Source organism: Podarcis cretensis, assembly GCF_951804945.1.
Source record: "Podarcis cretensis genome assembly, chromosome: 4".
Taxonomy (NCBI): Eukaryota; Metazoa; Chordata; class Lepidosauria; order Squamata; family Lacertidae; genus Podarcis; species Podarcis cretensis.
In genome coordinates, this window is record NC_137173.1 from 104,808,885 (window position 1) to 104,822,489 (window position 13,605).

General features: G+C 43.5%; 1 long non-coding RNA gene across 1 annotated transcript; it reads right to left on the reverse strand.

Moving 5' to 3' along the window:
* Positions 1-4,504: 4,504 nt before the first annotated feature.
* LOC307214510 lies at positions 4,505-12,775 on the reverse strand. The gene is made up of 3 exons (XR_013838172.1): positions 11,695-12,775; positions 11,098-11,210; positions 4,505-4,622 (listed from the first exon to the last, which is right to left on the reverse strand). It is a non-coding gene; the product is annotated as an uncharacterized lncRNA (long non-coding RNA).
* Between the last annotated feature and the right edge of the window lie 830 nt (positions 12,776-13,605).

Consider the following 13,605-nt stretch of genomic DNA (forward strand, 5'->3'; position numbering starts at 1 on the left):
GATTGTTAGCTGCTTTGAGATTCCTTAAGGGGAGTAAAATGCAGGATATCAAGTCCAAACTTTTCTTCTTCTTCTTCTTCTTCTTCTTCTTCTTCTTCTTCTTCTTCTTCTTCTTCTTCACACCCTGCCTGCAATTTTGCCTTAACATGCTTAAAATGCTTCCCCTATCAGCAGGGAAAATAAAATCTGGTGGATTTCTTTCCCAAGTCTTCTGGAAAAATACTACTACCAAGTTTTATGTGTGTGCTGACACATGCATCAGAGACTTTAGGACCAAACTAGGAATTTGAGAATCTGTGTCCTAATCTTTCAAAATTACTTTTCTCAGATGGTAAAGGGGTTGAGGAGCTGCAACATTAGTCTATGCAACCGGCAGGTACTTTAAAGTCTTGTTATTGACCAGGCCTGATACATATCCTAGGAATAAATACTTTGGTCCTCACCTGGTCAGCAGTGTGGTACTTCCTGAAGTACATAGCAGGAACTGCTTTACTCTGAACTGGAGAACACATCCTCAAAGTCTAGATTTGAGTAGAGCTGCCCTCGTCTAACCCTGAGACTCTTTTACTCCTCATGACAGAATAATGAATTTCATTTTCCTCATTATTGAGTTATTTTTACTGCATCTCACAAGTAACTTAATCCTCACCTGCAGTTCTCTGTGTTGTTTATTTTTAATGGAAGAATGCTTCCCCTTTGGGTCATTAGGTTATGTATCATGGTTTTCTTGTTTCCATCCTTGTATTTCCTACACTAGTTTGGAAACCGACTACACTGAGCTATGATTGGGAAAGGCCTTTGCTAATGATGCCACTAACAATTTGATTGTGGTGAAACCTTTCCACGTTATACAGAAGCTAGCCACTTCTTGCAGCTACATATTTCTCTTCTACTTGAAAAAGATCCCAGAATGATTGAGACCTTTGGCAAGCAGAAGTGACAACATGCTGTCATTCTACCCAATATGTTCTTTCTCCAGAAAAACTTAATCTGCTACAGAGGAAGGAGCTGACTTTCCTGACTCTACAGTCAGAGCATTGTTTTCTGGAAACTACCCAGAGGCAAAGGCAATTAGTTTCCCTGAAGTTTTACCACAGAATTATAGCAGTGGAAATGGGGGTGTATGTATGAAGAATTTATTTCAGGGCCTTCACCAAGCAGTGGAGTTCCAAGGACTTACAAGGTTTGGTTGGGAAGAAGGTCAGTGAAAGCCCACGATGACCTTGTATAATAGTGGAGTTAATTCACAAATATGCAGGCTGCATGTATGCGGAGGCAGCCAGCTGAAATGCTCCAACCGTCAACCACACCAGCCTACATTAGAGCTTCAGAAGGCACTGTCTCTGCTTTCCTCTCACCAAGTCTCTAACTCCATTCTCTATTCTTTGTTCCCTTTCATAAGCACACAAACAGACCTAGATCATGACAACATCCTGAGTTGGGGCAGAGGGAGATTGGTATGCTCTCTGCCAAAAATAGCTGCCACCAAGGGATGTCAGAGGAATCTATTGAAAATGAACTGTAAGTGGATTTCCTTCTGTCCACCCAGTTGATCCCCATCACTTGCTATGAATACTTTTTGATTACAAATAAAGCTTGCTATTGGGTTTTTTTAATGCATATTATGTGGAAATAGATATGTAACTCGCTTTGTAATCTACTTTATTTACAGTACCTATTCATTGCCACTCTCCTAACAGGTTCCTTATTACTTTCTGTTTTTCTGAAGTGTTGTTTGTTGACTTTGTATAAATTGTTTCTTCGACAGAGCCAGCCTATATGCACCAAGACTACAATCCTAACCATGCCTACTTAAGACAAAATTCTCACTGAATTCAGCAGGGCTTACTGCCAGGTAAATTGAGTTAGGATTGCATCCTTACTCTACTTCCTACTGTGAATTTTAAAAGCCAGTGGGGTTCAGCATTCATTATTGCTCTTTTCACATGAAAGAGGTGATCTCTTTTGTTACCTGTAGACTTGATCTGTGTGCTGCTCAGTTAAAAGTCTGAGCCACTCTGTCAAAGTGGGGCAGGGGGGGTGCCCATCTGAATTTGTGTCCATTTAAAATCTCATCCCACTTCTCAGCCAAATTCCAATATTTGAAATATAAATTAGTTTGAGTGATATATTTCTGTACACACACATTTTCTAAATAAAATATGCATTTACAAAATAAAACGTTGCAATAAAAAACCCCAAATATGTGGTTAAATAGCACTACAGCTGTGTGAAGGAGTAATTCATACACTCAAGGACACAAAGAGCAAAATACTAACAGGCTTGCTAAACAGTCCCTAGTGCCCGAGTGCTGGAAAGGAGACAAGATGACAAGTTTATTTTGAATTGTGAAATAGGGCTAGCAAGGTAGGCTGCAATCCTAATCTCAGTTACCTGGGAAAAAACCCCACTGAATTCAATGGGACTTACTTCTGACTAGGCATGCCTAGAAATACAGCCATAGCGAGCTCTTTGATGGGCCATTAGCCACTCCATCAACTTTCTCTTTAAAGGTGCCACAAGACTCTTTGTTGGTTTTGCTGCAAAAGTTTTAAATTGAACTCTGGCAGTGTAATTTGCCTATAAACCACCCTGATCAGGTGCTAGCTAGAGAAAGAGCCATCTTGATTTTTTAAAAGGAAACATACATAAGAAATGGGGTAGGGTATAAAAATGATCCCACTGCAGGAGTGGTTGTGACAACAGAGAGAAGGTCCAGGCCAGTGGGAGCATCCAGGAGGGCCTGATGTGTTCACATTGTGCATGTGGAGGAGCAACTTTGCTCTCTGCTCAAGATGGCGTCCAGGTGGCCACTCTGCCTGTGATGGGGAGGAGGATACAGAGGGTTCCTGGAAGTATCACACCTCACTGCCAAATCCACTCAATGATGTCCCTGCTGGACAAATCCATGTGCTTCTACAGGCTTAGGCCATACTACTGGATCCTGAACTTGGTCATTCCAGAAGACCAAGTCTGTCAGTTCTGGGGAGGAATGGAAAACTTTTTCAATATCAGTTTCATTTGCTTCTAACAAAAAATGGGAGTTTTTGCTTTTCTCATTTAGCTCTTTTCTCTCTCTTTAAATTTTATTCCCTGGGTAATTTTTGAACAGAGGCAAGAATTACTTGCAAGGCAGACTCATTATTATTTGCATAGTACAGACTTTCATTTAGTTAAGAATGCACATTTTTATTACAATTCCCTTGAAAAATCAACAGTTTAGGTTGAGGGATGGAATAATCTCATGAAAGTCCTAGTAGCTTGGTTAAAGCAAACTTTCTAACAAATCACACACACAAAAGAAAGCACAGAGTTTACAGAATTCTGCATACTAGTGGCTATACCATCTCCGATCCTAAAGGACAATGAACTCTATGCTGCTTTAAAAGCCTGAGCCTGTTCTTTGCTATGCAGAAGCAGTTCTGGCCGCAGTGCAACTTGTTCTAGCAGCAGCTCCAAAAAAGAAGGCTCTTTTTCTGTGTTCTTGTGACTGCCACCAAAGTAGCAGCAGCAGCAGCAGGCCTGTGGAGAAGCCTTGAAAGCAAACCCCAAGACACTTTGGGGGGGGGTGAGGATGCTCGTAACTCCTAAGCTTGAGGGGAAGCCATTGAATTCCCAATACCAACTAGTGACTGTAGTAAACTTCTGTCAATCTGGTGTGAGCCATGTGATTTAAGAAGCCATTATCACACCATGTGGCCTGAGTCAACCTGTTTTTTCTAGATATGGGCAAATTTTCCCCAACTGACATGGGCCCCACTGAGAAATAAGTTGAGCTTCTTCCTTCTCCCCAACAACAAAAATGAGGAAATAGATCAACCAGTGGCGTAGCGTGGGTTGTCAGCACCCGGGGCAAGGCAAGTAATTTGCGCCCCCTAACCCGTGGATTTGCGCCCCCTAACCCTAACCCCCAGATGTTGCGCCCGGTGCGGCCGGCCCCCCCTGCACCCCCCACGCTACGCCACTGAGATCAACTTATTCCCTCTTTCCCAGCCCCTATGTACCCAAAAGCCACTCCTTTTCTCAGCTTCCACACAGTGGGGGCTGGTCCATTAGGGTGAATGGGGCACTGCCCCACAAATCTCAGCCAGCCAGCCACCCCACCTGCCTGCCTTCTTTCTTACAGTGAGTCCAGGGGGGTGCATGTGTGATGGCTGGCTTTCTCCTCCTCCATTCCAGTGTTGCCCTTTGGGCACTCCACAGGGAAGAGAAGGAGTTGGCCTCCCTGACGTCTCCTCTACCAGTCCCAAGGGGCACCAGCTGCCACCATGTTCCCATGCCTTTTACCAGGCTTCTGGTGGGTCAGAAAGACAGGGAAGGAGAGGTGTTTGTGTTCCACTGCCCCTCTCCAATGTCAAGCCATGACAAGGGAAAGAGAAAGGACTCTGCTTTACCTTCTGGGCTGCCTGGTATAGTGGTGCTTCATAGCAGTGTGCCAAGATCTCAGCAGCCTCTGGATTCTATTCTAAGATGATGTTTCCATCACCTATGCTGATTAGTAGTCATGGTTGCAAGAACAAGATCCAAATTCCACCTCTATGGGATCAGCTGGCACAGAATCAGGAAATTCTTTTGGAGCTGCTAAGAGTCCTGAAGTACAAAAGTAGAGCAACTTGTAGTTGCTGTAACAAGAGTGGATGAGTAAGAGCTAAAGAATACACATACCAAGTAAAATAGAGACAGGTATCCCCCCAAATAATTTTTCCACTTTATTAAGAATTACATTTTAAATGGGGAGGTGGGGGCTGAGGCTGCAACAGATTCACAGGAGCCTTCTGATCCCACCCCCACCCCCCGCTGCCTTGTCTCCAAGTCTTGGAGAGCTTTGCATGTAGCACAGCAAAGAGCACAGAGAGCGGGGGGGGGGGGGGGCTTCCCCAATGGAGTTTAAGATTGTTTGGAAAAGAGCCGGATGGGAGCAGAGTTAGTGGGAAGTGGGAGGCACAGATCAACAGTTCTGGCAGCTGGTTTACTGGGGCCAGTCTTGCTGTAGATTTCTCCATGTTGGCTTGCAGCTCAAAGCTCCAACCTCATCTAGGAGATTTAAATACTTTAAACCCTTTAAGCCCTTGGTGGCTACATGATGCCTGACCTAATATCTAAATTCCGCACACCTGTTTCAGAAGTCACTGTTTGCATGGTGTGGGAAATGCTAGATCACCTGTAAGAGCAGTGGACAGGGGCAGCACCATTCATTATTGGTGCACCCCTCCTGGCAGGCCCCCAGCCTTCAGCGAGTGCACAAGTGGTTCCTCCCATATCCCACCAATACTGATCATTAAAGCACAAACAGTGAGTCAAAACCATAAAGCAAACCAAAAACCCTGGCAAGTCCCAAAGGGTTTAACCTTTTAGGATGTGCCAATGAGCCAGGAGGAATAATTGTACAAATGGATACAAAAATATTCTGGTATGGATTTCCCCTGCAGTCCCTCATTCCTGGGCTATGGGAATGGACAGGGCATGGGGAGACTTAGGCCTATTCCCAACTCAGCTCAGCTTGCAGATGAGCAGCCCAGCAAAAGTTGCACTGGGAGGGTGTTGTTGTTGTTTAGTCGTTTAGTTGTGTCCAACTCTTCGTGGCCCCCTGGACCAGAGCACGCCAGGCACTCCTGTCTTCCACTGCCTCCCGCAGTTTGGTCAAACTCATGCTGGTAGCTTTGAGAACACTATCCAACCATCTCATCTTCTGTCGTCCCCTTCTCCTTGTGCCCTCCATCTTTCCCAACATCAGGGTCTTTTCCAGGGAGTCTTCTCTTCTCATGAGGTGGCCAAAATATTGGAGCCTCAGCTTCATGATCTGTCCTTCCAGTGAGCACTCAGGGCTGATTTCCTTAAGAGTGGATAGGTTTGATCTTCTTGCAGTCCATGGGACTCTCAAGAGTCTCCCCCAGTACCATAATTCAAAAGAATTTCTTGGCAGGAATACTGGAGTGGCTTGCCAGTTCCTCCTCCAGGTGGATCACGTTTGGTCAAAACTCTCCACTATGACCTGTTCATAGCTTCTCTGAGTTATTCAAGCCCCTTCGCCACAGCAAGGCAGTGATCCATGAAGGGGCACTGGGAGGGTAGTACACATCAAATTCCATTTTGTTTCTCCTCTGTCTGGTTCCAGTTGGCTTGGCTGGCAGCAGCCCTGTTCCTGAATAAAGTTTAATTAGGTGACACTGGCATAATTTACTCCAGGGTATATTTTTCTTGATTCCTGAAGTTTGAATTGATCTGTCTGTCTAGGTCCAACCCATTGTTTGTATGTATAATGCTCATTAATTTTTTTGCTTTTAAAATAGAAACCAGAAGCTGCCCAAAACTTACCAGCAATAGCCCAACAACCTTCAATATGCGTTTTAAAAACTGAGCTTATCATACATGATTCTCAATGCTGTTTATTTGCCATGAAGTTGTCCTACCACCTCAGGAATGCGCTCTTGAATGCCCTCCCCCCTCCAACAACAAAATATCACCTTCATTTGCGAATGGCTCATCTGATATGTTCTGGACTGAACCATATCTGACATGATCTGTCAAAACATGGTAGACAAACAAGTAAGATTGTACCAGCAATTGGTCTCCGATTACGATAGCGGGAATTCCATCTATGGGCTTGCTGCTACCAAAATGAGTTCGGGAAAAGGACAGAAGCCACTCTCTGCTGTCAGAGGAGACAACAAGTTGTAAATTGCAAAAATATTATTGGCTGGGTTGTTTGTCCCCCACCTGCAAAAGCCACATTTTTATTTCTAAGCACAAGGTGAAGGAACATAATTGGTAGAGCGGGGGGGGGGGGGGGAGTTAAGATAATAAGCAAAGCAACTGTTCCATGGCCCAATCACAAGTGAGGCTGTCATTTGATTATAACCTGGATAGTTTTCTGTCTGTTTGTTTGTTTGAAAAAAAGAGAATAGATAAAACATGCATTTAAAAGTGGCATTGTGGATATCTGCATTTTTGAGCATGAACAAAGCAACCAATTATGGTGTTGGGAGCAGGAGAAAAAAAAATATGAGGATATGTGCAGAAAGAATAATGATGATATAAATGTTTGGGAAAGAAGGCAAAAAGGATGAAGGAGTAATGGGGTGAAGTCTCTTGATATGATACTGGAAATATACACTATACCCATGGTGTGAATATGATGCATCAGCTTGAAACAGACACTCTCTTGCTTCAAATACCAAAAGGCAAGGAGCATCTTTGGAAGAAATGCAAGTATAGCTCTGCTGTGTCCCCCCCCCCCCATCCTGGTACAATGTTTATTTTCCTATGGAAATGTTTTCAACCTTAACGAAAGTGCTAAAAACAACAACAACAACAAAAACACCAAACCAAGCTCTTAATAGAAAAAAGAAAGAAGAATTAAAAAATAATATAATGATAAAACTTAAGGAAAGTAACTGTTCTAAAGGGACATATTATATATTTGTGCATGTGAGAGGTAGAAGTTTTCAACAAATAGTTTAAAAAAAAAAAAGTTTTCAAGTTTGTGATGTTCCACTGCAGAATGTTTCTAAATTTACTACTTGTATATGCCTGAATGTATATATGTGTGTGTTTAAGCAGGCACTGGAAAACAACAGATATATAAATAGCAGTGGCTAATGTATAGCAAAGTGGCTTCATCTTCTTCTTCTTGCTGGCATTTCATCCAACTTTTCTTTCATTTACAAGCCACTAATTCTTGGCACATGCTACTATTAGTAAGTATATGGTTTTGAGCTTTACTTATTTGTAGCACTTAAATGATATATTGCACTTCATTTAGCATATAAATGATACACTAATTAGAAAATAGATTTCACAAGGTGGAATACTCCCTTTAAAATGCCTGTTCTTTCTTTCTCTACCATATACAGATCAGGGTATGACTATGAATATGGCTGCTCTGTGTTAGATCTCTACATTCCAGATTAGAATTTGAGGAAACAAAGCAGAGTTTTAGATACATGGTACCTTTAGACATTGGATTCCTCCCCTCTGTTTGCTCTATCTATAGCATCTAGGTTCAGACAGCTTGTTATCAGAAAAGGGAAGAAATCCCGTCCTTGAGCTTCAAGCGGGCATCAGGATCACATGAATTTTCTCTCAGCCAAATGTTATAAAATATTTAAGCACAATTGATATCTTTCCCTACAGAATGCCTTCAAACAGGATTTGCCATCTGATCTCACTGAACTTACAACCACTTTCGTTCTCTATCCAGGAAAAATATGCATCACTTTACATTATGTGGCTTTACTTAATTCATTTAGATTTTAATCTCATCTGAATTTGAGGGACTGGAATAGACACAATACTTCAAAAAACCAGGCCAATGTTATATAAGAGAAGAAAATATTCACTATGATGAGAAATGCCACAGACTGCAAAGACTTCCACTTTGTGCTCCCCTGGGCCACGGCGAGATAGCTAAACAAGAAAATCTTATAGCATTCACCTAAAATGATTGCCTAGACGTGATCGTTCCTACACTCACTCTCTGGCCATGGGGAGTCCAGGGCTGGATCTACACTGATCTGTAAAAATGCTGTAAAAAATATGTAATATAGCTCTCAATGCAATTTCTCATTGCCGATGGATTGCTGCTCTACACCACCCTCTGGTGTCACATTTTTATAATGCATTTTATCTGACCAGTGTAGATTCTACCCAGGAGGCTCCTTGGTTTCCAGAGAAGCTCTGGTCAATGAAGTAAGCTGACCATGGTGTCCTTCTGGAACTGCTCAGATGGAGGCCACAGATAATGGTGCCTCCATTGCAACCTGTAAGTCCATTTCCAGAAGGTGGTGCTATTAATATTCCTTTACTAATTTACACTCTGTGTCATGGACTGGCTGGATACAGAGGAGTGGGGGGAGGCACCAGCTGGGGAGCCCTCAAGGGAAGAAGGATCAGAGCTGTTTTGATGTCTTTGAATAAACTTCACTGCGTCCTGACACCAGCCCTTCCTCCCCAAGGAGCAAGGGGACAGTAGCTCAGTTCCATGGTCACTGGGTGACCTTGGGACAGTCAGTGCCTCTCAGCCTTCCCTACCTCACAGGGTTGTTGTGGGGAATAACTAGGGAGAGGGACAACCATGTACATCACTTTGAGCTCTTGGGAGAAAACGTGGGATATTAATGTCGTTATTATTACTACTACTTTTATATAAAGAAAAGGTAGATAAAAGTCATATTATGTAAATCTGAAAAAGTTTGGGGTGTCTCACTAATTTTGACTCTTTACTTTCCATGAAAATCCAACATTTTGCTAAGATTGCTTGAGGGAACATAGAAAAAACTTAGTGATAAAAAGAAAATAAAAAGAAAATTAGAGGTGCTCAGATGGCCGATGCACACTGGTCCCTGCCCCAAATACATTCCTGACATGCATTTATGTTCACGCACTTGATATCCCACACTTTGGCCTCATTTGTACATGGTCTACCTTGCTTGATCTCTCAGCACCTTTTTCCTGTACTTGACTGATGGCTGGCACCAGATTTTGTGAACCGACATTTGAATTATTTTTGTTTGTGGGACACTTTGCACCATCATGCTTGCAACAGTCACATTTGTGATAAGCTACTGTTTTCTACAGCAAACACTTAGAGTGCAACACTTTTCCCTAAAGAGGAAGCATGCATGTGCCAAGGATCCCTTGGCAATAAAGGCTCTTGTGTGCAGCTGCACTATTGGGACTTGGCTGGGGCTGTTGTTTGCAGCTATGCCTGAATCCAGGCATGGAGGTGGAAGACATGGGAAGCCAGAGCTGAAAATACAGTAAGTGCTGCTCATTATGAAGAATCTTAGAAGGAGCCAGTGGAGGCTTGTCATTAGGGCAAAAGGCTGCAGCACCCTCCCACCTCAAACTCCCTCTTCCCCCTTCATCCCACCAATTTCTAACAACAGCATACAAGTTGTTGCTATTGTGGTTATGTTATATCTATTTATAGGGACGCAGGTGGCGCTGTGGGTTAAAGCCTCAGCGCCTAGGGCTTGCCGATCGAAAGGTCGGCGGTTCGAATCCCTGCGGCGGGGTGCGCTCCCGCTGCTCGGTCCCAGCGCCTGCCAACCTAGCAGTTCGAAAGCACCTCCGGGTGCAAGTAGATAAATAGGGACCGCTTACCAGCGGGAAGGTAAACGGTGTTTCCGTGTGCGGCTCTGGCTCTGGCTCTGGCTCTGGCCAGAGCAGCAATGTCACGCTGGCCACGTGACCCGGAAGTGTCTCCGGACAGCGCTGGCCCCTGGCCTCTTAAGTGAGATGGGCGCACAACCCCAGAGTCTGTCAAGACTGGCCCGTACGGGCAGGGGTACCTTTACCTTTACCTTTACCTATATCTATTTATACCCCACCCTTTTCCCTGAAAGGACTCAGGGCAGTTTACAGTTAAAGTAGGTACAACTATTAAACTCTTTTTCTCCCTCCAGTCCATAGCTGTCAACTTACAGATTTGAAAATAAGGGACCAGCAGCCTTGAAAATAAGGGACCAGCAGCCAAAATAAGGGACCTGCAGCCTCACCTGTTCCAGGCACTCCAGTCTTCCTGTCCTCCTGCAGTCTGGTCAAACTCATGCTGGTAGCTTCGAGAACACTGTCCAACCAACTTTGTAACCAGAGGTTCAGCTGAATAGAATCTGAATCACATGCACCACAAGGCCTATGCAGCCTCAACTTAAGATGGCTCCCCAGCCTGGCTTTGCACTGCAAAGTTTGCAGCAGCACGTGCAACAAAATGGCGTCCAGCATTCAAAAAACCCCTCAGCTTGCATTAACTAGCCACACACAAGGCATGCAAGCTCCAGTCGTTCTTAGACTTCTTATTGGGTGAGCAACACAGCCAAGCAACACAGTTGGAGCCTCCCTCCTCTCTGGCCAGCAGGGAGGGAGGGAGGGAGAGGAGCTGCTTCCTTTGAAATTTAAGGGACATCATTTAAGGGACATCCATCAATAAGGGACAGCAGCGGGACATGGCGCTGGAATAAGGGACTGTCCCTTCAAATAAGGGACACTTGACAGCTATGCTCCAGTCTATTAAAACCATATAAATAATTACAATAAAAACAGCACAACATTTAAAAATCAGTTCCCAAAAGCCTGTTGGAACAAAAAAGTATTTACCTGCCAGCAGAAGGACAAGGGGGAGCCAGACTGACTTCTCTAAGGAGGGAGCTCCAGTCTAGAAGCAGCCACCAAGAAGGCCCTCTCCTGCGTTCATGCGGTCATTGGAACTGCTAAGGAACCAGCAATAATCAAGTGGTTACTGCCAATCAATTGATAATTAATGAATTGCCAATTAATTATCAATTGCCCACTGAATATCAAAATACAGAAATCAATAACTGATTGCCAGTGGCCAATGAATTAATCATGAATTGCAAATTAATCATAGCAACCTATCAATCAGCGGTTGATTGATAGGGCTATAATTCATCAAATGAGTTAAAATTAAAACTCCCACAGCTAATGAATTAATCGGGAGAGGGGTGTTTATGAAACAATATCAAAATGGATTGTGTAATGAAGCAATAGGGGGTGCCAATCAAATGTGTAATGAATTAATCGGGGTGCTAATCAAATGTGCAATGAGGGTGACAAATAATCAATTGTGTTAAAATTAATTATACAACAGGTTACTGGAATGGAGGATGTACTGATAAAACAATTGATTAAAATTTTATTGCCCAATAAGGGTGGAAACCTCCCCCCCCCCATCACCTGAAAGTGGCCCATTCAACATGTCTGGAAAGGCATATTCTGGCAAGCTGTGCAAAGGCCTGGCTCACAGACACCACAGGCAGCATCATATTTGGGAAATACTGCGGAAAACCTCAATGACTGTTTGCTCTGATTCAGCCGCAAAGATTAGGTTTTCCTGGGGAAAGCAGAGGAGCAGTAAATAAATAACCAGCACTCAGACACGGACTGGGGAAGCGTGGACCTGTGCCTCGAAAGTGCAAGGCAAAAGGTAAGTGTGGATGGATGTTTATATTGCAGCAAAGGTAAAGTTTAATATAACCATTACTAGCATTAACATTTCATTAATGTAACATTAAGGATTTCAATATAGAGGAGCAATGTAGCACATAAAAATCTCTGTGTTTGCTACAAACAGTACATTTCCAAGCACAATTCAAAGTACTGGTGCTGACTTTTAAAGCCCTAAACCAGGGGTCAGCAAACTTTTCAGCAAGGGGCCAGTCCACTGTCCCTCAGACCTGGACTATATTTTCAAGGGGGGAAATGAACAAATTCCTGTGCCCCACAAATAACCCAGAGATGCATTGTAAATAAAAGCACACATTCTACTCTTGTAAAAACATGCTGATTCCGTCCGCGGGCCAGATGGAGAAGGCGATTGTGCCGCATCTGGCCCCTGGATCTTAGCTTGCCTACCCATGCCCTAAATGGCTTCAGCCCTGTATACCTGAAGGAGCAGCTCCACCCCCACCATTCAGCCCGGACACTGAGGTCCAGCTCCGAGGGCCTTCTGGCAGTTCCCTCACTGTGAGACGTGAAGTTACAGGAAACCAGGCAAAGGGCCTTTTCGGTAGTGGCACCTTAACCCTGTGGAAAGCCCTCCTGTCAGATGACTAGGAGATAAACAACTATCTGACTTTCAGAAGATATCTGAAGGCAACCAAAAGCAGGGAAAGTATTAAGCAACAAACCAGAAGAAGAGGTTGAGGGAAGTTGTAGTGGGGAGGGGGTGTTTGGGTTTGGGTTTATATCTGAGATGATGTTGTTGTGATAAAGATAAAAATGTAAAAATCAATAAAAACTATTTTTTATTTTAAAAAAGAAGATATCTGAAGGCAGCCCTGTTTAGGGAAGCTTTTTAATGTTTAATGCTTTATTATGTTTTTACATATATATGTTGGAAGCTGCCCAGAGTGGCTGGGGCAACCCAGTCAGATGGGCAGTGTACAAACAATTTATTTATTTATTATTGTTATTGCTATTATTTTATTGGAAGATAGCATGGGCAAAGGTATAAAAATGCAGAGGGCAAAACTAATCCTTGTATATGGAATTTATTGACCTGACTAAGGCCTTCAACACTGTAAATCGTAATGCCCTGTGGACTGTGGAAAATTGGCTACCCAGGAAAAATTGTGAACATTTTCTAGTTCCTCCGTGTTAATATGACAGCAACAATCACAGATAACTATGGCTCTCAAAATGAACCATTCACGGTGGGATCAGGTGTTAAACAGAGTTGTGTTATAGCCCCAACTCTATTTATTATTTTCATTGCCATTATCCTACACTTTGTCAAAGGGAAACTCCCCACTGAAGTTTCGAACAGATGGAAAGCTGTTCAATCTGAGCAGGCTGAAAGCAAAGAGTAAAGTTACTGTAACTTCCTCCATAGAGCTTCAGTATGCTGATCACAACGTAGTGAGGCATCTGATCAAGGCCTGTATTTTAAAATGAGCTTAAAGATATATTTGAGAGCCAGTGTGGTGTAGTGGTTAAGAGCGGTAGTCTCATAATCTGGGGAACCAGGTTCGCGTCTCCGCTCCTCCACATGCAGCTGCTGGGTGACCTTGGGCCAGTCACACTTCTGTGAAGTCTCTCAGCCCCACTCACCTCACAGAGTGTTTGTTGGGGGGGAGGAAGGGAAAG